This window comes from Anomaloglossus baeobatrachus, chromosome 10 (assembly GCF_048569485.1).
Source record: "Anomaloglossus baeobatrachus isolate aAnoBae1 chromosome 10, aAnoBae1.hap1, whole genome shotgun sequence".
NCBI classification, from domain to species: Eukaryota; Metazoa; Chordata; class Amphibia; order Anura; family Aromobatidae; genus Anomaloglossus; species Anomaloglossus baeobatrachus.
In genome coordinates this window covers 102328277-102353739 of record NC_134362.1, presented here as the reverse complement: position 1 = coordinate 102353739, position 25463 = coordinate 102328277, and the positions used below count along the sequence as shown (strand labels likewise).

Below are 25463 nucleotides of genomic sequence, written 5' to 3'. Positions count from 1 at the left end.
TCACAATGTAATTATTGAGGTTCATTTCTTATTATGTTGTTCTCTCATAGACTTTCTTCCAAAATGACAGGAATTTAGACATATAGGGTTACTCAGTACCACTTTCTATTTTCAATTATGCAGCTCAATACATTTCAGGAGGTTTGAGGAGTTCTCTGCATCAGCAGTATACGTATACCATGTGTGGTCCTGGCCCGATGGGCATCTAAGAAGGCTTTAGGAATAGTCTCAGTGTTTGAAATTAGCTCTTATGAGTTTTCTTTAGCGCTCATACAGACCTTCATTTTTCTCCACGTATGAGAAAAACTGACTGATTTTTTAGATCAGACTTTGAACAGAGTTTAAGAGTCTGTTCCAAGTGTCATCAGTTTTTCTCATACGTGGAGAGTTAAAGGGAACCAACAACTAAAAATATTTTACCTTCACATTTCTAAAGGCCACTTCACACATAACGAGATCGTAAAACGAGATCGTTACTACGTCACAGTTTCTGTGACGCAAGAACGACTTCAATTGCAATCTCGTCATGTTTGACACGTACCAACGATTCACCCCCTGCTGCGAAATCGCTGATCGATGCCGAACAGCTTGGGCCATTTTTGGCTCGTTGGAGTCCTGCTGGGCTGCATGAATCTGTATGTTTGACACCCTATTTACGATTTCGTTGACGACCTAGATGAGATGCACGAAGGCGTGTTGTTGCGTCCCCGTTTCCACGCCCCTTCTGCACCCATTGGTTGGCGCTGAGAACAATAGTATGTAGTTACGTCGCCATTTCCGCGCCCTCTCTCTGCAACGATTGGTTAGCAATGAGAACACTATTGCGTTCTGATTGGGTATCGCTTCATGCTTTGTTCCCTTTTGAGTCTTCTAGGAGCAAACCTGTGAAACCTGTGTGCGTAGGGGGTGGAAAAGGCGACGCCCGCCCGGCTGCCCAATCAGAACGCAATATTGGCCGCCAATGAAAGCTGCGACGCAAATGCACGCCTACGTGACTCACTGCATTTTACTACGCCCCTAATGGGATTGGAATCGTTAACATAGTAGGTGTGTGACAGGGTCCCTGCGATTTGAAAGATCGTTATACGGGACGCATGCTCGTTCATAAACTCGTTATGTGTGACACCCAACATGCGATTTCAACAACGACTCATATACGATCCAGAAAGTGTGACGTAGTAGCGATCTCGTTCACGAACTCGTTATGTGTGACTGGACCTTTATACTTCATGAAATTCAGACTGCACTCAAATGTCATCCGAGTGCAGTCCGATTTTTTTCACAGACCTAAACACTTGCATTGCCAATTTTGAGCTTACCCTCAAATCAAAATTGAACATGTCTCCACAATATTTCAGGGGCCATAAACTATCCCAGTTATAAATGCTATTCACAAATAGCACACTTACACAAAAATTGGGCTTCTAAATGTGCACTTACCGCACTCTTTTATCACTGCTATTATCCAAATAGTACAAACATCCTATTTACTTTGAAGCAGTGATTACGTGCCATATATAATGTAAGCACTGCAGCCAATCACTAACCTCAACTAATGCCTAAAGGCTGTGTGCGCATGTTGCGTTTTTTCATGCGTTTCCGCAGCGTTTTCAACGGCAGCGTTTTAATGCAAAAATGCATGCGTTTTAATTTCCAAGCAAAGTCTATGGGGAATAGGGATTTCTTGTGCGCACAATGCTTTTTAAAATTCAGTGTTTTAGTTGCATAAAATTTGTCAAAATCTCTGCGTTTGAAGAAGCAGCATGTCAATTGTTTTTGCCATTTTGGCTGCGTTTTGCTAACATGAAATTCAATGTGAACTTTCAAAACGCATCCTTAATCAAAGTCCTAGCGTTTTACATGCTTTTTTGATGCAAAATGCATGCGTTTTTGACAATATAGTGAGGTCACGATGTGTTCCTTTTCACACGCATATAGTCCGACTAGAAAATAATTGAAAAACAATAATTTAACGTTATTTTATACATAAATATTAGATCACATTAATCTTTTTACTAAAATTCGCTATTTTGTTTATGATTTAAAACATAATATTTGATATCATTTTTCCCATTTTTTCATAGTGTTTGAATGTTAAAACTTTATTTAGTAGTGTATTTGTATAGAAAACGCACCTGACTTTAAGCAATGAAAAAGCATGTAAAACGCGGTAAAAACGCATGTATATTTTTAGCATTTTTGTGGTGAAAATCAAATTTGACAAAGACAAATTCTGCCAGAGGATGCGTTCATTTCTGCAAGGTAGACCAGTGAGGTCAGTAATTTACTTGAGTAATCATAAGAATACACAGCAAGTAATCACTGCAGTGAGGTAAACAGAGACCACTAAAATAGCACAAGTAAAGCAGTGGGGGACAGAGCAAAATTAATATTGTTTTTTTAAGTACCATTTTTTGCTGTTGGTATTTTTTTAAATCCTAGACAACCCCTTAAAGATTGCTATATAATTTCTGACTACTTGATTTCTCATTACTGCGTCTGTTGTCCAATAATTTGCAGCAAGAAGACAAGAAAGGGTAAATTTTAGAGTACGATTACACTGATGTATAAAAAAATCAGTCCGATTTTCATTCAAGAGGGTAGGACAATTTATTTCTCACTTGTCATTTGTGCGCTGTCTGTGTCCAATCCATTTTCTTTTTGTCATTCTACAATCCTTTACAAGACCATTTACAGTGTTCTGTGCTACACAATGATGATGTATCTGTAAAATAAGATGGCACTAGGATGTAAAAAGCTGAAGTTGAAAAGAGGATGGCTTCTACAAATGAATAATGATCCTAATCAGGCGTCAAAATCCACCATAGGGTACCTTCACACTTTAGCGATGCAGCAGCGATCCGACCAGCGATCTGACCTGGTCAGGATCGCTGCTGCATCGCTACATGGTCGCTGGTGAGCTGTCAAACAGGCAGATCTCACCAGCGACCAGTGAACAGCCCCCAGCCAGCAGCGACGTGCAAGCGACGCTGCGCTTGCACGGAGCCGCCGTCTGGAAGCTGCGGAGACTGGTAACTAAGGTAAACATCGGGTATGGTTACCCGATGTTTACATTAGTTACCAGTGTGAGCAGGGAGCCGCGCACACTGAGCGCTGGCTCCTTGCTCTCCTAGCTGCTGTACACATCGGGTTAATTAACCCGATGTGTACAGCAGCTACATGTGCAGAGAGCCGGAGCCGGCAGCACAGGCAGCGTGAGAGCTGCGGAGGCTGGTAACTAAGGTAAATATCGGGTAACCACCTTGGTTACCCGATGTTTATCTTGGATACAGCTTACCTCAGCTGTCAGACGCCGGCTCCTGCTCCCTGCTCGCTTCATTTGTCGCTCTCTTGCTGTCACACACAGCGATCTGTGTGTCACAGCAGGAGAGCGGCTTTGAAGAAAACGAACCAGGGCTGTGTGTAACGAGCAGCGATCTCGCAGCAGGGGCCAGATCGCTGCTCATTGTCACACACAGCGAGATCGCTAATGAGGTCACTGCTGCGTCACAAAAAGCGTGACTCAGCAGCGATCTCGGCAGCGAGCTCGCTGTGTGTGAAGCACCCCATAGTCTACCTCAAAAGGCACAAACTGAAGGTTTTACAATAGTCCTTACAGTCCCTTGATCTGATCGTCATTGAAAATCTGTAACTAGCAGAGCAGTGCATGCAAGATGAGCCAGGAATCTCACAGAACTGGAAGGGGTACTTTGCACACTGCGACATCGCTAGCCAATTGTAGCGATGCCGAGCACGATAGTACCCGGCCCTGTCGCAGATGCGATATCTTGTGATAGCTGCCATAGCGAACATTATCGCTACGGCAGCTTCACACGCACTTACCTGCCCTGCAACGTCGCTCTGGCTGGCAACCCGCCTCCTTCCTAAGGGGGCGGGTCATGCGGCGTCACAGCGATGTCACACGGCAGGCGGCCAATAGAAGCGGAGGGGCGGAGATGAGCGGGACGTAAACATCCTGCCCACCCCCTTCCTTCCTCATTGCAGGCGGGATGCAGGTAAGGAGATGTTCCTCACTCCTGCGGCTTCATACACAGCGATGTGTGCTGCCGCAGGAACGAGGATCAACATCGTACCTGTCGCTGCAGCGAAATTATGGAAATGACCGACACTACACAGATCACCGATTTTCGACGCTTTTGCGATCGTTTATCGGTGCTTCTAGGCTTTACACGTTGCGACGTCGTTACCGGCGCCGGATGTGCGCCACTTTCAATTTGACCCCAACGATATCGCAGTAGCGATCTCGCAACGTGCAAAGAACCCCGAAGAGTTTTCCAAGGAAGAATGGATGAAAATCCCTTAAACAAGAGTTGAAAGACTTTTGGCTGCTACAAAAAGTGCAAGCTGTGATAATTGAGAAAGGTGATGCTACTAGATACTAACCATGCAGGGCACCCAAACGTTTCCATCAGCCCATTTACTTTTTTTTTTTTTTATAATTTTAAAATGTAAAAGATGAAAAAAAATTATATATATATTTTATTTATTTTTTGCCTAATTTACAAAGGAAATGTGTCATCTTTAATTTTATGCCTTTTAGAGATCATTTCATCTTCAACTTCCTTAACTGTTCACAATAACAGTAATTTTATCCAGGGGTGCCCAAACTTTACTTACCATGGTATGTCTTTATTGAACTCAATGTATTAATGGGAAATAATATATAGAAAGAGTCCTGCTCAACCTCAAAAGAGTCCAGATAATGACTAAGTATAGCTGTCATCTGAGATGCGTAGATCTACATTTGTTTTTATGGATTGTATATGTTATTTGATGTCCAAATTTTAACCTGTGGATTTTCTATTAAATGCATTTTTCGGCATATCATAGTGCTGGAATTTTTGCTTTGTTTGTTATTAATGGGAAATCCCTATTATGGCTTTCATTTCAGCCTTATGAAACTGTGCGGAATATATTGTATAACTCAGTGGAGAAGGAGCTGAGATAATACGTATGAATGGTATTATTTATTGTCTCCCATGCACAGGAATGCCACAAGTATTTCTAGCAGTATAACAGGTCTATATCATTTTGGATGTCTTTTTAACTATTTGCATTGTTTGCAGCACAGAACTAATTGAGGTATCACGCGCGAGATTCTGCACTTGTTAGGATACGTATGGGTAAGTGTATGATGTTAATTTGATTTTGGATAAATACAATTGATCATGCTTTACCTGTCACTTCCAAATCAATCAACGCTATATAATGCATGTATTCATGGGTCTAATTGAATTATTATTTGCTTTTGAAGCTGGAAAACACCCTTTATAATCTACATTATTATTCCATATGGATGATTTATTGGTTGTGCAAATGTGAGAAATGCTCCCTGTTGTCTGTATCATGTCTTCTAATTACATTTAAAGGGCCAGTAAACGTTATACACTGGAGATCAAAAGTAGACAACAATGTGTGATCATTTGCTTTTTTCAGAAATAATGTAATCTACATTGATCAATATTTGAAGTTTTTTGTAAGGGGTACACTATGTCACTAGAACAGTGTTTTACAAAAGATCCAAAGTTTATCAACCTAAAACCTTTCTTGTGCCCAAAACTTGATGATATCTATATATGTAACATTGTGTCCCAGTGAATGCATGTGTCTCATTTTTTCCTTCATTCCCACAGTTTTCGATTTCTCATCGAGTCATAGACGTGTTCAATAGTTCCATTGGTTTTCCTCTATGTTTCACTAGTCTCTGCTGGTGAGTGCATGTTTGCCTTACTACTTTACATACAAAAGCTGCTTCAGACCTTTGAAATACAAGAATACTTTGGACTATTAGGCTATGTGCGCACACTGCGTTTTTTTGACGCTGCGTTTTTGTGCGTTTTTGGCCGCTAAAAACGCACAAAAACGCACCTGCGTCGAAAAAACGCGGCAAAAAACGCACGCGTTTTGCCGCGATTTGGTGCGTTTTTTTGCTGCGTTTTGCTGCGTTTTTGCTCACTGCGTCCTTATGCGTTTTTTATCAGTGAACAAAAAAAAAAAGTCTGATGTCATTTCCTTCTTCAATGTGTTCTTCATTCTCCACTAGTGTATGCAGAAGAGCAGACAGCTGCAGAACTACAAGGCTCAGCATACTCCATCCAATAGTGTATGCAGGAGAGCAGACAGCAGCTGCAGAACTACAAGGCTCAGCATGCTCCATCCAGGACTGTATGCTTGAGGGAGAGTCAGGGGGAGCAGACCTACAAGGCTCAGCATCCTCCATCCAATAGTGTATGCAGGAGAGCAGACAGCAGCTGTCGAACTACAAGGCTCAGCATCCTCCTTCCAGGACTGTATGCAGGATTTCTTTGCCCCCCCAAACAAAAAAAATGACGTGGGCTTCGCCATATTTTTGTATGCTAGCCGGGTACACCAGGCAGGTACGGGCTGCCCCCAACCCCCAGCTGCCTATTTGTACCCGGCTGGGAACCAAAAATATAGGGAAGCCCTTTTTTTTTAAATTATTTCATGAATTTCATGAAATAATTTTAAAAAAAAATGACGTGAGCTTCGCCCAATTTTTGAGTCCAGCCGGGTACAACTAGGCAGCTGGGGATTGGATTCCACAGTGCAGGGTGCCCATGCTTTCTGGGCACCCCCGCTGTGAATTGCAGTCCCGCAGCCACCCCAGAAAATGGCGCTTTCATAGAAGCGCCATCTTCTGGCGCTGTATCCAACTCTTCCAGCTGCCCTGAAGCCGGGTGGCTCGCCGGGTTATAATGGGGTTAGGGCTAGCTGTATAGCTAGCCCTAAGCCCGAAATTCATGGTGTCACGCCAATATTAGACATGGCCACCATGAATTTCTAGTAAAGATAAAAAAAAAAACACAACACACAGAAAAATATTTTTATTAGAAATAAAACACAACACAATTAGTGACTCCATCTTTATTGAAATAAAGAACCCCCCTCCGCAGTAATCCTGGGTCAAGGGTCCCGCGCCGTCCAATCCGGATCCAATATCATCTGATCGGTTTGCTGGAAGGCAAAGCGATCAGATGATGTGTCAGGTTCAAGTGCCTGAATCCCATCACACATCAGCTGATTGTATAAAAGCCGATTATACAATCAGCTGATGCATCGGTGCAAAAAAAAATAAAAAAAATAATACTCACTTATGTGCTGATTACCGGCAGCTCCTGCAGCGGAGTCTGATCCCGTCCGATCGCTGCAGCAGCTGCCGGTAATCAGGGATGAAGTCTCCTGACGCATCCGCTGATACCGGCCGGGCGCCCGCGTCACCGCGATACTTACGATCACCTGATGCGTCAGGTGACTGCATCAGGTGATCCATCGCCAGGTTCTGCATCCATCGGAGGTTTCCCGGCCGTCTGCACACAGCCGGAGCGGGGGTGGCGATACCGTGAGAGGAGCTGGGAGCGGGCATGGCACCGGGAGGCTGCAGACAGGTGAGTATAACTTTTTTTTTTTTTTCTACTGTTAACTTTTGTTTTCGCAGGCGCTTCCACCTCCCGCCCAGACATGGCGCCGCACGGCAGCATACATGCACAGGACGGGAGGTGGAAGCGACGGTGACGGTACCGGGAGGATTCACGCTTCTGTATATACTGACAGAAGGAATCCTCTTCCTGTACACGTCACTTTACTACCCACCTCCTGCGTTTATAGCTGCGTTTTTGGTCTTAGAAACGCACCAAAACGCAGCTATTTGCGTTTCTCATTGCGTCTTTCAACATCCCATTGCACTCAATGGATGAAAAGCGCAGTGAAAAACGCGGGAATAATTGACATGCTGCGTTTTTGTGGCACCACAAAAACGCAGCTGAAAAAAAACAGATGTGTGCGGACAGCAAAAATGAAAACTCATAGACTTTGCTGGGGAAGCAAAGTCCTGCAGTTTTGAGGCCAAAAACGCACCCGAAAAACGCGCAAAAACGCCGCGAAAAACGCACTGTGCGCACATAGCCTTAGACCTTATATCCCTACTCACCCTCACATCTGGTATTTCTCATAGACTGGGCACTTTCTCAGTAATCCTTTACCCTAGGACATAATAGTTCACTTATCTCACTCCTGGATTATCACCGATGATTCTGATAAGTGGTTATCCATTATCATATATGTCATAAATATGTATGTTCTATATGGCACACATTTGTACACTATCCCATTGATACGATATTTGTAAATTACTGTCTAGAAAAACATTTGTATATTGATATGGAGTTTCTGTGTTCTTTGCTTTTATTATTTAGACAGTCTTTTGGAAAAGGCAGACACTGTCGAAACGTTGGATACTGTTGTGACGCCCTGGCCTATCAGGTCTTCACAGGTATTGTGCAATCTGCCCTTATGTACAATATCCACTTCCTCCTTGGTTACGGGTTCCCTAACTAATGGTGTTGCCAAAAACCAGCTAATCAAAATCCTAGGAACACTCTGCACCACACCCACCAGACACACTAGTGGACAGCCTGAGTGAAATAGGGTCGCCCACGTGGGGGTTGGTTAAGGGGAGGTCAGGAGTGTCAGGAGATAGACAGTTGAAGTGAGAGTCAGGAAGTGAGAGGAGGTAAGGAGCTGGGCTCCTTGGTAGTACTAGGTAGCAGACGTTGGTCTGGGCCTGGTAGGAGCTGGACCCCCGGTCACAGGGGATCATGACAAGGGACACGGCATTGTTGTGGAGGACAGCCGGTGGCCTTGTACCATCACCGGGCTGGGACCAGGGCACAACGGGGTATGTAGACCCTAGGTCAGGGAGTAGCTTCAAGCAACCTGACAATTTACCCAACGAGAACGGAGCCTTCAAGATCCGCTCTCCACCCGCTCCAAAATCGGGCTACTAGCGCAAAGAGGTGGATAGGACTTTCCACACATATGGTCCAGAAAATCCCAAGCGTAAACCCTGAGAGCAAGCTCCCTCAGTTAACCATACTGGAGAGAGGGACCCGATAAGTTACAGGCCATAGGGACCAACCAGAAGAGAACAAAGTGCCAAGGGAAAGGTCACAGATCAACAGACAACACCAGCAGGAATGGGACCCAAGCGTGCTCCCCCTCAGTGGCAGCGGTGTCCAGAACTTTGGTTTACTAAAGTTGTCGGTGTCAGCGTTATTGGACTGAGTGAGTACGCAAGTGACCCTTACCTCCCCAATGGCACGTCCTTGTCACCATCACCGAGTCCCGGGGCATCCCTCCTACCCGTGGAGGCGTTAAACACCGGGCTGCCCACTCCATCGCCACCGGGTACTCCCAGCTGCAGTGGTGGTACTCTACCTTACCACACACCACGGGTGGCATCACAAACTCTTAAATACACCATCCCCTGTAAATATCCCCTTGATTGGAGTGGCTGCACGACCCCCCCGGGTCCGGACGCCCCTCGAGCCACCGCGGATCCGGATCCGAGCAGCCCGGCTGCTGATGCGGGGGCGGCACACCTCCAAATTACCTGGCGTCACGAACAGGATGTGAGCAGGACCACTCAGATGGGTGACATGCGCCTTGAAGACCGAAATCCGCGAGTCAAGATCCTGTCCCCACCAATTCCGCCATCTTCCGCCATCTTTTCGAGCCAAAAACGCCATCTTCCCTGCGAAAGCGCGCAAAGCAGAAGCCCCGCCATGTGAGGCCGGAACCGGAAGTTCCCAGAGGGCCACAGCATCGAGGAGAGTGCTGAGTGAAAACCGAAGGGGCGTGCCGGAATGTAACTACAGTGGAAGAGAAGCAGGGACTCCAGGATTCTGCCATAGCGTTCTTGGACAGCGCAGATGCAAAATGGTAGAGCGGAGCTGGTTACCGGAAGGTACTGTTCCCGGGACCGCGACCTGGATCGAGAAGGAGACAGAGCAGCTGTGCAGGAGGATGCGGACGCAGTTCCTGTTCATCTTGGATCACTGGATGGAAGAGATGAGGAGCATGGCGATGGCGGTGTGAGCCGGTGAGATAGAGATCCCACGTGAAGAGAGGATAAGCGGTTACCCAGTCCCTGATGATTACCCCAATCCGGCCAATGCGGCTGTGGGGTCCGGACCACCCCCGCTTCTGGTGAGTACATCACCGCCACCAACCCCGTCCTCGGCGGACGCCGAGCTGCCAACTTCTACCCCGGCAGCAGAACTTTCAGTGCCTTTGAGTGAAGCCCCAGCGGCGGAAACCCCGGTTCTGTCCCTTGACCTGGTCACGTCAGCGGTCACCCCGACCCCGGCCAGACCAGACCCGGCCGCATCACCGGGTCCGTCCTCAGAGGCAGAGCACCTGGACCCTACAACCCCGGCTGTGGAGCAGTCGGTCCTTCTGTTACCCAAGGCGGAAGTGGAATCTGGAGAGCTGCCGGTTCCACCGCCGCGCGGCATCCCAACGGCTGTTGGGGCCACAAGAGCACACCTGAAGCCAGAGCTAGATAGGGAGCCGAGGCCGTACGCTGACGCCCCCTACTGGAAACGACAACACACAAGATTGAAAACAAAGATGACGACTCCAGACCAAAGGCAGCGGGAAGCAGTTGCCCGTGCACAGAGGGAGAAGGAACACCTGAGGAGGGCCACTTTCCATGTCAGGGGGCCGTGGCGTAAGGGCCTTGTCAGGCAGTTCAACCCCGAAAAAGGGTGGGGTTTCATATGGTAAGCGGATCTCTCCGAGGAGGTGTTCGTTGCTTGAAGAGATATGGAGCAACACCTCCCGAGAGACCACCCAGACCGTAATCTGGAGCCAGGAGAGGTAGTTGGTTACACTCGGCATTGGAGTGAATGGGGCTGGTACACCCTTGATGTAAAGCGGCTCACTATGCTTAATGAGCAGGTTGTGCCAGCCGCCGCTGTTAACTATCAGCCTCCCAGTGAGCGGTACCAGTAGTTTAATGTTTTAATAGAAAGTGTTAGGTATCTGTGCCTTCGTTTGTTGTTTTTCAAAGTTTATTATTTTTCATATAGAAAATGTTAGAAAATAAGCACCTAATCAACCGGGTTTGAATGAAAGAGTGAGAATTACCAGATTTACGAGATTTGTTATAGTGTGTACCCCGGTACATGGACTGTGTTAGCTTTATATAGTAAAAATGGCCCACGGTTACAGGACTGGTTGTGACCAACACGAACTTGTTTATTTTGAATAATTGCCCCTCCTGTGCCCACCAGAGTCATCTATCACAACACCTTAACCTGGTCACGGACCCACCATAGGTCTGCAAGGCATCAGGTTGTTTGGGTGGCGGGTTAATGGGATCCGGGACATTGGGACTGGACTGTTGTAGGAAGAGGTTGCAATGGAGCAGGTTGAGCCTCCGCTACTACTGAAACCGGTAGCGTTCCACCGTTGGAATGATGAACTCTAAAGTTTCCAGTAACGTTTCAGTAACAAGCCTCCCTATTGTGGGATGAACCAGTGTAAATAAAAATGTTCCTTTTTCTACTTTCCATAGTTTAAAAAAAAATAATAAACCTCTGATGTCCTGTAGCTCGGGGACGAGCTACGTTTAACCAAAGGGGGAATGTGACGCCCTGGCCTATCAGGTCGTCACAGGATATTGTGCAATCTGCCCTTATGTGCAATATCCACCTCCTCCTTGGTTACGGGTTCCCTAACTAATGGTGTTACCAAAAACCAGCTAATCAAAATCCTAGGAAACTGGGCTCCTTGGAAGTACTAGGTAGCAGACGTTGGTTTGGGCCTAGTAGGAGCTGGACCCCCTGTCGCAGGGGATCGTGACAAGGGGCACGGCATTGTCGTGGAGGACAGCCGGCAGCCTTGTACCATCACCAGGCTGGGACCAGGGCACGACGAGGTACGTGGACCCTAGGTCAGGGAGAAGCTTCAAGCACCCTGACAATTTACCCGACGAGAAAGGAGCCTTCAAGATCCGCTCTCCACCCACTCCAAAATCAGGGTACTAGCACACCGAGGGGGATAGGACTTTCCACACATACGATCCAGAAAATCCCAAGCGTGAACCCTGAGAGCAAGCTCCCTCAGTTATCCATACTGGGGAGCGGGACCCGATTAGTTTCAGGCTATAGGGACCAACCAGAAGAGAACAAAGTGCCAAGGGAAAGGTCATAGATTAACAGGCAACACCAGCAGGAACGAGCCCCAGACGTGCTCCCCGTTAGCGGCAGCGGTGTCCAGAACTTTGGTTTACTAAAGTTGTCGGTGTTTGCGTTATTGGACTGAGTGAGTACACAAGTGACCCTTATCTCCCCAACGGCACGTCCTTGTCACCATCATCGAGTCCTGGGGCATCCCTCCTACCTGTGGAGGCGTTAAACACCTGGCTGCCCACTCCATCGCCACCGGGTACTCCCAGCTGAAGCGGTGGTACTCCACCTTACCACACACCACGGGTGGCGTCACAAACTCTCAAATACACCGTCCCCTGTAAATATCCCCTTGAGTGGAGTGGCCGCACAACCCCCCAGGTCCAGACGCCCCTTGAGCCACCGCGGATCCGGATCTGAGCAGCCCAGCTGCTGATGCGGGGGTGGCACACTGTCTATAAACACCATTATCAAAAATGGATATATTTTTTTGAACAGCAATAAAATATAAGATTGAGCACATCTGCTTCTGGATTTGTACTTTTTTCTGGTTTTCCCTTTTGAGTGCCGAAGTTATTTTTCTATTATTATTGTTTCTTTTACTCCTGAACACCTCTTGCAGTTGAGCCAGGCCTATCAAAACATTTCAAGTCAGAAAATATCAGCAATGAAAAAACATTCTGCATATGAAAAACATTAACAAATATTCTTGCTTGGTTGCTTGTGTTTCCAGAGGGCCTGTCCCAACCCCCTGGTTTGGCACGGTCACTGGACATCCTTTGGCATAATGTCCCGACTTGCCGCATCGGCGGCAGATGGGCTGCCCGTCAGCATCATAACGGTCAGTGGCGTGGGGCGGCGGGTTCTTCCCACGTCGCCGCCAAGGGAGATCATCAGCACTGGAAGCCAGTTCAATGGTCACCGGTTGCTGGGTTCCTGGCTTGATCTGCATTACCTTGGTCAGAGCAGCCATGCCTTTTCTCAGTTCCAAAATCTAGTGTTGCAATTCAAATAAGCTGTACAGTGTATCCGGAAAAACAGTTCTCGCTCTTGGCTGGAGACACAGGGTTTCCTGGTAATTTCCGGCAGCGGGGGTCTTCTTCGCGCACTTATCTTGGCTCCACCCACAAAGACACGCTTCTTCTTTTCCCACGCTTTGCCGAAAATGGCGACCATTCTTTTTGCAAAGGAACGGTTCAACACCAAATTATCCAGTTTAACACAATACTGTAGGCGCACAGCACCCGGTTTATTGGGCACTTATTTATTGGGTCCTGTTCATGACGACAAATATAGTGCCCCATGGGGCAGCTGGTTAACCTACTCATTGCCGGGCCATTTCGAGTTAGCCTTGCCTGGTTCCGTTGCCCTGAGGCGTACAGTAAATGGTGGGGGAAGCGGGGTATTTGGGAAAATTTGTCGTGATGCCATCTGTGGCATGTGGCCAGGGAGTAGCCGCCACTGCTGGGTTTCTCTCTGGGGCAGGTGTTAAGGCAGCCAGCATGGTGTCACTCCCCAAAGGTGGAGCGGGCCCCAGGTAGATGATGAGGGTAGTAATGGCCGTGTGCGCCTAAGTGCTGGGCGGCGGTGCCAGTAAGGACGAGCCAACACAGTCTCTGCGGGTTCAGGGTGTAGTTTTACTCACAACTTCACCTGCCAGCCCGGTCACACTGGTCACTGCCGTGATGGGCTCAGGTCAATCCCAGATTTGGTAAGAGGTCACCACCGGTGTTTTGAGAGAGAAAAGGAGTGAGAGTCCTATTTCTAGGGTGTCCCCCTCTGCAGTTAGGTACCCTGGCTGAGCTCCCGCTCTAAGCCCCTGGACTCAATAAAGTCCAAGTTCTCCAGAGATGTCTTGCCAGAACTATGGTTCTGCTGGGTCTGTTCTTAATGTGCGTGTGTTGTGCCTATTTCTACCCAGGTGGAACCTGACCCCCAGGTGGCTGGCTTCAGTGACCAGGAGGTCCATGTTTGTATGGCCACCCCCCCTACCTACCCTGAGCCAACCCACCCTGTGGGAAGGCTCTTAAGCTATATGTAGTGTGTGAATGTGGAACACCGGTGATTAACCCCCTCCTTACCTGAGATAGATACCGCACCTTAATTGAGGTGCAGTACCCTGTGGTGACCAGAGCCTCAGGGGCGCCACATTTTCATAAAAGTATCAGTATGAAAAAATAAGCACAAATGAGGGGTACATGAATGGAAAGACAACAGAAAATTATAGCAGTACATTATAGAGTCAGCCTCATTGATTTTACATGTACTGATTGTTTATTTGATGATGCAATTGGTCCTCCTCAAGATTTCTTGAGGTTTTTTTGCTGTCTTTCTAGCCATGTACCCCCCATTTGTGCCTGATTTTCGACAGATATGTGACGCCCTGGCAAAACCAGGTAGTCACACAGTTTTAGGCCCCCACACACCTCTCCAAGACAGGGTTAAAGCAGCCGACCTGAAATCCTAGTCAACCCCTCAAGGTAGGACAGACACACCAGTGGGCGGGACCAGGCGGATGGAGAATGCCCACCTAGGGGTCTGGAGAACCCGGAGCGGGAGAGCAGTGAGTTGAAGCCGAGTTCAAGTTGAGTGAAGGTGGAGCTCAGGCAGTCAAGGTCTGAAGTTCAAGCTGACAGGCATCGGGGTTGGAGCCCCGGCGTGCTGGCTAGGTGGAAAATGGTGACCAGTGGCAGGAGGAGACGGGAAGACGGCTGCCGGAGATCCGAGGTGGACCGGGGCAGGGTTGGAGCCCGCCGGTACCGACACCAGAGAACTGACCCGGAAACCATGCAGAAAGAGGGTACTTGGACCCTGAAGCCAGGACCAGCACCAACGGCCCAGCTAATTAACCAATTGAGGGCAGGATTATAGGTCCTGTCTCAACCTAAGTCCCGAAAAGTAGACAACCACCCACAGAGAGGAATAGGGCATCCGCCAGGGCCCGGTAGATCCCACGGCTCAGTGTCAGATGGGCACGGCTCCCAACCACAGGACCGGGAGCGGACTCCCATGTTACACACCGGGAAGTCCATCACAGAAAAATACAGAGTACAGAAGAAAGAGACATTGATCACCAGCCCGGGTGTGGAACCAGATACACCCGTCTGCGGAGGCTGGTCACTTGGTTTACCAAAAGAACTGTGTGTTTATTGACTCCACACATCAGTGCAGCCTCATCCAGCACCAGGACAACCGAACTGTAAGTGTGCTGATCCCTGCAACCCTGCACAACACTGGGCCCCGGGGCATCTATCCCTACCCACGGAGGGGTTAACATCCAGCTGCCATCACATCTTCCCCGGGCATCCCATAACAGCAGCGGTGGTGCTACATCTCACCACACACAGTTTATAGCAAATCCCATCCAATTATGTCCCCTTTTTATTCGAAGTGTTCACGCGACCCCCGGGTCTAGTAGAGTCCCTCGAGCCATACCGCAGATCCAGCAGCACTGGCTGCTGGCACGGGGGGCGGCACAGATACTTTTATGAAAACATTCTTATTGGTGTATTAGTTAATAAAATAAAAATTTTGAGTGGTACAACTACCTTTTTCTCCAGTCTTTTTCATTAAATTGCACATACAGTATGCTGTGATTGATCCAAAAGATTGGATCATCCAGACATAAATAGCTTAAAGAAGTTGTTCACCCCTTTTCATTACTGACCACATCAAAATTATGTTGAGAAACAATGTTTCTCTCAAATACCTTGTGTTGCCAATAGTGCCTGTGAGCGGTGCTATTGTGGACCACTCACCCCCGGGCTCTATGATCGCTGGGATCCGGTGATGTCACGTCAACTGTGGAGGGCCGCAGTCTTCCTGAGTGACTGGGCTGTGGGTGGTGTTTCACCCCTCTTATCACCCCAGTGTCACAGCCCAGCACCTCCCTGCTTCCTCCTCCTTCACTGCAGACCATGCAAGCAGGAGACACACTTGGCTGTGACGAGCAGTGAAACTCTGCCCACAGCCCAGTGATTCAGAAAGACTGGGGCCGGCTGCAGTGATGTTAGTTGAACGGGAAGTTGATGTGACATCACTGGATCCCCGAGGTCACAAAGCCTGGGAGTCAGGGATGGGGAAGAGCGGACTGCAATAGCGTCGCTCACAGGCATTATTGGCAACACAAGGTATCTAAGAGAAACCTTGTTTCTCAACATAATATCGATGTGGCCATAATGAAAATGGGTCAACCACTTCTTTAATCTTATGAATTTAATGTTAACGGGTATTAATGGCTGTTTTAGGAATGTTCTGCCCCACTACATGCCCTTGGACAAATCATCAAGATCATATCTAATACTCATTACTGAATAGATCAAGATGTTTTGAATATTTTCAAGGGAAAATATTTAAATGCTGTTATTCCAGTTTTCTGTAATAATTGCCTCAAAGAAATGTGCACAAATATTTATTAAAGGGGTCGTCTAAGTTCATTTTTTTTACAGTAAGGGCATGTTCTAAAAAAAATAAGAAAATTGGGGATTCCGTTCTTTGCAAATCCACAAGAAAATTGTTTAACATTTTTTGTGTTACATGTTCCCGTACCGTTAAGTCATATGCACAAATTCAGTATTTGGTGAGGTTTTTTTTTTTTTTTGCTTTGAACTGTAACATTTATTTAAGTCAGTGTTATAGAAAACATGAGAAAAAAATAACTTGCATTGGATGTTTTCTTCCCTGAAATGCAATTGTTGTACATACAAATGCTTGTGAACAATGCAACTTTATATGGGCCTTCAACATGGCATTAGTAGTATTATATAATCAACTTTCAAAAAAATGCAACAAAGAGAAATGTGTGACAAAACCAGGAATAGGTGAGAAATGCAGAAGTGGTGCCCGTGTTTCTATTATACATTTCCTCTGATTGTTCCACTCTGGGTTTTGTCTTATGTATACTGAGATAAAAAAAACCTCACCAAATACTCAACATGTGCACGAGGTCTAAGGTGGCAACGTTTTTGTTAATGCCACATGCATATGTTGAGTATTCAGTGAGTTTTTTTACCTCAGTATTTGTAGCCAAAACCAGTAGTGGAACAATTTGCTCAAAAGTATAATAGAAACATGGGCACCACTTCTGTATTTATCACCCACTCCTGTTTTTGGTTTACAAATACTGAGGTAAAAACCTCACCAAATACTCAACGTGTGCACATGGTCTAAAGATTCGTAAATGCAATGATACAAAAACTGTAGGAGAACAAAAACAAACAAAAACATCGGGTGATACCCTTTTGGGTATAAGAATATTAAAAGGAAAGTGCTCACCTGAGCAGGTTGTGTACAAACACAACCCCTATGAACACCTGAAGACATCAGCTGGTGCTGCCTCATGGCCAAGGAATGAACTCCTTCAAAATAGCTGAACAATTCAGGCGACAGGGCCGGATTATAGGCAGGGCAGGCGGGGCTGCCGCCCAGGGGCCCCCACCACAAGAGCCTCCAAGGGGGCCCCCACCACCATGTGTCTTCGGCTTCCTGTGTTGGCGGCCCCCATGATCATAGCTGGCTTTATCATCTACATGTGAGTAGTGCAGTTGCACAGGGTGCCGTCCGCCAGGCTCCAGAGGGGGGCGGTGCAGGGAGACAGATGTCATTTTGATTTTCAGCTCCCTCACTGCGTGCTTCCTCTCTCTGCCCGAGAGGATTGTGGGGGCGGGAAATTCATCGTCTCTGATGTGTCACGGCCATCCTGCTGCTGTGGATGCGGCTAGAGCCTGAACAGTCCATGAGAGATGCAGGCTGTGATAGAAGGACGATGGCAGCTGTGAGAGTAAGGTCACTCAGCAGGGCAGGGGGAGGGGGGTGTAGAGGGAGCTACAGTCCTCTCCAAGTAACTCCAAAACAGAGCGATCAGTAAGGGGGAATAACTGTATATAGCTGTGCATGAAAGATGGAGACAGGGACATTTTATTTCAAGTGGTGTATATTTTGTTCCTGGAGTTTGGGGGGGGGGTCATTTTACTGCATGAGGTGAAGTGTGTATGAACGACCTACATAGGCGCTACATTGCAGTATAGTCCCTGACACCCATCATTGTTTAAACCTACCTACACCTCCTTAATTACACTATTCCCTTTTCATATAATCAGAATTTAAGCCCCTTCCCTAGATTATAATCATATAATAATGCCCCCTCCCCCACTAGATTGTAATCATATAATAATGCCCCCTCCCCCACTGGAGTATAATCATATAATAATGCCCCCTCCCCCACTGGAGTATAATCATATAATAATGCCCCCTCCCCCACTGGAGTATAATCATATAATAATGCCCCCTCCCCCACTAGATTGTAATCATATAATAACGCCCCCTCCCCCACTAGATTGTAATCATATAATAATGCCCCCTCCCCCACTGGAGTATAATCATATAATAATGCCCCCTCCCCCACTAGATTGTAATCATATAATAATGCCCCCTCCCCCACTGGAATATAATCATATAATAATGCCCCCTCCCCCACTAGATTGTAATCATATAATAATGCCCCCTCCCCCACTAGATTGTAATCATATAATAATGCCCCCTCCCCCACTGGAGTATAATCATATAATAATGCCCCCTCCCCCACTAGATTGTAATCATATAATAATGCCCCCTCCCCCACTAGATTGTAATCATATAATAATGCCCCCTCCCCCACTAGATTGTAATCATATAATAATGCCCCCTCCCTCACTGGAGTATAATCATATAATAATGCCCCCTCCCCCACTGGAATATAATCATATAATAATGCCCCCTCCCCCACTAGATTGTAATCATTTAATAATGCCCCCTCCCCCACTAGATTGTAATCATATAATAATGCCCCCTCCCCCACTAGATTGTAATCATATAATAATGCCCCCTCCCGCACTAGATTGTAATCATATAATAATGCCCCCTCCCCCACTGGAGTATAATCATATAATAATGCCCCCTCCCCCACTAGATTGTAATCATATAATAATGCCCCCTCCTCCACTAGATTGTAATCATATAATAATGCCCCCTCCCCCACTAGATTGTAATCTTATAATAATGCCCCCTCCCCCACTGGAGTATAATTATACAATAACACCCTCCCCACACTAATATATAATCATAGCATAACGCCCCCACAGAGATTATAATCATATAATAATGCCCCCCACGTAGATTGTAATCTTATAATAATGCCCCTCCCCCACTGGAGTATAATCATAGGATAACACTCCCCTCACCTGGAGAGCAATCATAAAATAATGCCCCCCCTTCCCCTGGAATATAATAGAGTAAAACACCTCACTAATGGAGTATAATCATAAAATCACGCCCCCTCCCTAGAGTGGAGTATAATCATAGAATAATGTCCCCCATCCCTTTCACTACTGTATAATCTTTATCCCCTTTTTGAGTATATTCATACACTACCTTATTGTGATATATAACCGCCTCCTGGAGTATAATTACATACACCCCTTGCAGTAAATTGATGCCCCCCCGGAGTTTAATGTGTTCTTTCCATGTATATGTGCCAGACGTATTGCTGAGTGCCATTCACTGACAGCTATCAGTTTTGTTATTCATATTGACTTCATAAAATTTTGTCATAGTATTATAGTACTCAAAATTTAACTCCTTCACCCCGATTTTCCGTTTTTTTTTGGTTGTTTTTTTTTTTCTCCCCTTCTTCTGAGAGCCCTAACTTTTTTATTTTTCCGTCAATCTTGCCATATAAGGGCTTATTTTTTTGCGTAACAAATTGTACTTTTGAGTGAAATCATCAGTTTTACCATATATTGTACTAGGAAACAGGGAACAAAATCCAAGTGCGATAAAATTGCAAAAAAAGTGCAATTGCACGATTGTTTTTGGGTTATTTTATTCACCATGTTCACTATATTGTAAAACTACCATGTCAGTATGATGCCGAGTTCATAGATACCAAACAGGTATACTCTTACTTTTATCTAAGGGGTTAAAAAATATTCAGAAGTTTGTTAAAAAAAAGAATTGTGCTTTTGGTGCCATTTTTTGAAACCCGAAGTGTTCTAATTTTTTGGGATGTGAGGCCCAGTGACTGCTAATATTTTTGCGTCTTGAGCTGGTGTTTTCAATTATACAATTTTTATGAAGTTGCTACTTTTTGATCGCCCGTTATTGGATCTTTTTAAAAAATTTTGTGGCTGCCCAAAAACGTAATTTTGGCATTTGGATTTTTTTCTCGCTACACCATTTACCGATCTGATTAATTGATTTTATATTTTTATTGATCGGGCACTTCTGAACTCTGAGATATCAAATATGTGTATATTTTTTTAACTGTTTTATTTTCAGTGGGGCGAATGAGGCATGATTTGAACTTTTTATTTATTTTTTTACATTTTGTATTTTTTTTACTAATCCCCTTGAGAGCTATAAGGATCAGCAGTCTGATCGCTTGTGCATCCCTGTTGATCAGAGCTGTACAGCTCTGATTAGCAGAAATACAGCATTCCTGTGTGAGTCGGCGCTCTATCGACTGTGACGGAAAATGTCACGATAGCAACAGGGGTCATTACATGGCCCGCCGCTACCATAGCAACCATCGACTTCCCGTGATCGTGTCAAGGGGCCACCGATGGCGGCAGGGAACAGCGCGATCCTCGATCTTTCTGTGTGTAAGTGGACAGCTGTGAGTTATCCTGGACTGTATCTGTATTGTAGTACTGGAAATCTGAATGTGGCAGAACAGGATAAGACACATGCTCATTGGATTTATATCTAAATGCTACAGTTCGCGCTCTACTGTTATGGCTAAAAATGTTAACGTTTATGGGGCCCCCACCAGATTTTCTGCCCAGGGGCCCCCACCAACCTTAATCCGGCCCTGTCAGGCGATATCACGATTTTAGGCTGTGTTCACTGCTGTAATGAAGAATCCTTAGGACCAAGATGAATTGAATGTTTTTATTTCCAGAAAGCGTTTCAATGCTGGACTAGCATCTTTCTCAGTGAAATAAACAAATGCAGTGATAGCATCGCGACCCAAAATCTGTTGGTATTCTTCAGATTTCATGATGCCTTGCACACCATCAATGCACCCAGTGCCAGAGCCACCATAACAACTGCAAAACACCATATTTGACTGTAGGTATTGTGTTCTTTGTAGATTTAATTCCATTTTTGGTAAACAGAAGAATAATGTGCTTTTCCAAAAAACTCTATCTTGGTCTCATCTGTCCACAAGTTGCTTTCCCAGGAGGATTTTGGCTTACTCATATACAATTTGACAAACTACAGTCTAGCTATTTATGTCTCTATGCCAGCTGTGGTGTGCTCCTGGATTTCCTGCCATAGGGTTTCATTTAATTCATATGTCAATGGATAGTTTTCTCTGACACTGATGCACCCTGAGCCTACAGGACAGCTTGACTTTGTTTAGAACTTGATTGGGTCTACTTATCTATCATCTGGACTATCCTGCATTGCAATCTTTCATTAATTTTTGTCTGCCGTCCATCTCCTGGGAGTTTAACTACAGTGGCATGGGTTGTAAATGTCTTGATTATGTTGTGCAATGTGGACAAAGGAACATCAAGATCTCTTGAGATTGTCTTGTAAACTTGAGATTGTTGATATTTTTGAACAATTTGGTACTCAAGTCATCAGACAGTCCTCTTCTTCTCTTTCTATTCTCCATGCTTAGTGTGGCACACACACACAGACAAACCATGGAAAGATTAAGTCAACTTCTCCCCATTTTATCTGGTTTCAAATGGGATTTTCATATTGCCCACACCTGTTACTTGGCACAGGTGGGTTCGAATGAGCATCACATGCCTGAAACAAAGATGATTACTTAAATTTTGGAAAGGTGCCAAAAAAAATTTCTTCGATATTTTTGGGGTTTTGTGAAACTATATCCAATTTGCCTTTTTTGTTCGTTTTTTGTGTTGCTCAAATACATACAAAGGAAGTAAACATGTGTATAAGAAAAAATGTGTAATTGCAATGATTTTCTGGGAGAAATACTTAATTTTCTCGATCAATTTCAAGGGTGCCAACACTTTTGGCCATGACTGTATGTTTTTTTTGGGGGCAGGTGGAAACAAATTGAATTATTATTAATCCAATGTATGTTCATATCATTTAGGCATTTTATGGCTTTGTTTGATTTGTGCAGTCAGTGTAGGGCATATTTATATAGTAAAATACTGTGGTTAGTATTTAGTCAAAGTTTGATGATATTGTAAATTTGTGGTATAACAAGACTATTTTAGAAATATTGTTGTGTTAGTCAGTAAATATATATTGCAATGTTTTTCGGTAACTGGCGGCCACTTTTAGTCTCTGCACGGTATCATCTCTTTTCTTAGTCATGGCTATTTTCTTGTACATAGAGGTGAAATGATCTTTTCGTTTGCCCAAAATATCATGGGCCTTGGCTGCACATTGTCCTATGTAAACAAGACATGTGCTGCCAAAAACAATGGCAGCCTATGCACAGTGAACGATCTATTGAAGATCGAGCTGTGTATATCTGAAGAATTGTCTGTCTGTAAAAATAGACAAATGTTTAGTGACGCTGGTCTTCTTGTGTATACAGAGCTTTACACATTGGACATTACACTTTATTACTCCGTACTTTTAGATAATTACAAACAGGTGATATTTGCATAAATATTTGGGCCTTATTCAGACATCAGTTCACGTATGAGACACAAATAAATAAATTACAATCCTTCTTCTATACCTTACAATGGTAATAATAGACAGCACAAATGCTACACATTGATGCCATGCATGTGTTGGCCATGATTTGCTTAGCCCCATAGACTGGTATGGGTAATTTTGATCCATGACCTGGACCAAAAGCAGACATGACACTCTAATTTTTTTTCAGATATTCCGTCCCCTCCAAAAAACACAGATATGTGAACAGCCCTATAGACTACAATGGCTACTTGTTGTATCCTGGAAAATCACAGACAGAAAACATATACGAGAAAAATGGACATCTGAATGAGGCATAAGTGTCAGTCCTACAGATGGGCCCTAGGCACCCCCACCACCACTATCCCTGCTATTTATAACTCATACCATTACAACTAATGATAAGTAAAAAGTAGCATCATTATTTCCACTATTTAATTAATGAACATTTAATACTATGGATGTGTAAATGAAGCCATGTATGTTAATTTTTTACCAGATAGATGGTGCTGCCTGACCCAAAGGAAAGCTTTAAAAAGTCTGATAATTCATTTTCTCAGGCCTCCTAATTGTAGCTCAGCTTCCCTTGAGGACAAGATTCTTTACTTTGCCTTTCGCTGTGTGTAAGACATTGGAAGGTTTGCAATGGTTAATATCACAGTCGTCCTATGGTGATGGAGACCCCAGCACTAGATCTTGCTCTGCATGCTCTTCCTACAGATCCAATCCCATGCATATCTCTTTTATTGTTTCCCACAAAGAAAAACACATGTAATCTCCATAAAATAATTTGATGCCTATTTCTCACGCTGCCCCTCATGCATTTTGTATAGATTTCTGTATTTCATTCCTGGATATTCTGCTGATGTTCTCAGTTTTATTTTAATATTAATGTCGGAAGCAACTTTATTGTGCTTATGGAGAGATAGAAATGATATGAATCTGCTCATATAATGTACTCTGGAAATGAAGTATCCAGTTAATGTGTTCCCAGATATTTCAAGGGATAATCTTGTCACAATAATGTGATAAATTGGGTTGTTTGGTTTAGAAAACCTCATTAAAATTAAGCTAATAACGAATTGGGCGATAGAAAGAAGGTACGGGGATCCGTAATGTATTATCTGCAGTACAATCATGCCTTTATTACAACCAACTACAGTCTAATTGCAGTCTTTGTAAAAAATAATGTTAAATTCTAGTGTGCTTGTACCTGGACTAGTCCAGCCAGCAGTGCCATCACTCATCCCTCCAGTTCACTGGTATCATGCCCACTCTGGCCTGATGGACAAACCAAACATAAAGAAGGAGAAGAGAGACATCCTCTCCTCCCTGCTCATAGTGATTTGTCAATCACAACAGTGAAGTGGAGGGATGAGTGCTGGACTAGTCCGGGTACCAGCACACCAGGCTTTAATATTATTTTTTACAGACTGTAGTTAGACTGTAGTTAGTTGTAATAAAGTAATCATTTAAAAAATGTTTGCAACCTTAAAAAGTGCTTATATAGTAATACACTATAGAGGTAAATCATCTTGACAGATTCCCTTTAATTTCTACACACCATCATGCATGCAGAAGAGCCATATTCATACAGCCTGTATGTAGAAAAGCCAAGTCCCTACAACTTTTTAGCATGGAACCATAGGTAGTATAGACCACAATATGAATTACTGTATATAGCTCTCGGTCGAACAACTCTTCAGCTACCCAATATACAGGAACTCTTCAATCGGACGTGTGCTCTTCTGTTCTCTATGAGAGCCACTACCAGATACCCCAGTTCTCTGCCGGAGAACAAAAGGATAGGATATTGGAAATCTAACAGTCTGGATTCTTCTTTTCCCAAAATAACCTGTCAGGGGAGGCAGGGTTGCCAACTTGACTTTTTAATTCTTCTTGACGACCTAACAAAAAAATCACAGACAGACAATATTTTTTGCGGACACATTGTAAAAGCATAATAAATCAATATGATTATAAGCGATACATGTCTACATCACATAATTCTAATATGAAAATATTGGCTGCATTCACTGGGAATTGTAAAATGATAATTACAGTCACAATAATATGCTTAATGTAACGTTGTTCTTCAAAAAAATCACGGAAGCCTTAAAAATGCCTGAATTTCACAGACTGCCATGAAATTTCTGGACAGTTGGTAACCCAGAGGGGAAGGTTGAGAGAACCTATGCAGATTATATTGAAGCCTAATCCAATCCTGCCATTATTGGCAGGTCCACTTTAGTTGAGATTTACATGGTCTACACCAACGGTCCTCAACATCTGGCTTCTCACCTGTTGAGAAATTATAACTACCAGAATGAAGTGTCAGTGGTTTTATTTGTGAATAAATAAAAATAAGCATGTATTTAGTAGTGTACCTGCTTTTCTGGAGGCTTTAAAGTGAGACATAAATTAAATATCATGACAAAATACTTTTTCTGTCTAAGTAGTCTTCCAGGGCCATGTAATGAGGTGGACGGGCTGTTATGTTGCTCCCTGAAGACACCAATAAAATTGATGTAATCTGAATTGTGATAAAACAGAGTGATGAAGGTGACGCCAAAACATGTGCATCGGGGTTGGCGTTACATGTGTCCACAGGTCCTCTCTGTCCAGGTAATTTCCTTTATCATGGCTTGTCCATGAGTTTTTTCTTTGATGCATTCTATTCAGTTCCTTGGCACATTGCACACCAGGGTATGCTGATGCCACAGTTGCTCGATTCTCCTTTAACATACCACTGTTATGTGCATGTGTGCCGCCCCAGCAGTG

The 25463-nt window shown here is 44.7% G+C and overlaps 1 long non-coding RNA gene across 1 annotated transcript in view; it reads right to left on the bottom strand.

Moving 5' to 3' along the window:
* Window positions 1–17625, bottom strand: part of LOC142255118 (uncharacterized) — a 144903-nt gene extending 127278 nt beyond the window's left edge. The window contains exon 1 of the long non-coding RNA XR_012727351.1: window positions 17286–17625. This is a non-coding gene — a long non-coding RNA (uncharacterized LOC142255118). The remainder of the gene's footprint in view (window positions 1–17285) is intronic.
* Between the last annotated feature and the right edge of the window lie 7838 nt (window positions 17626–25463).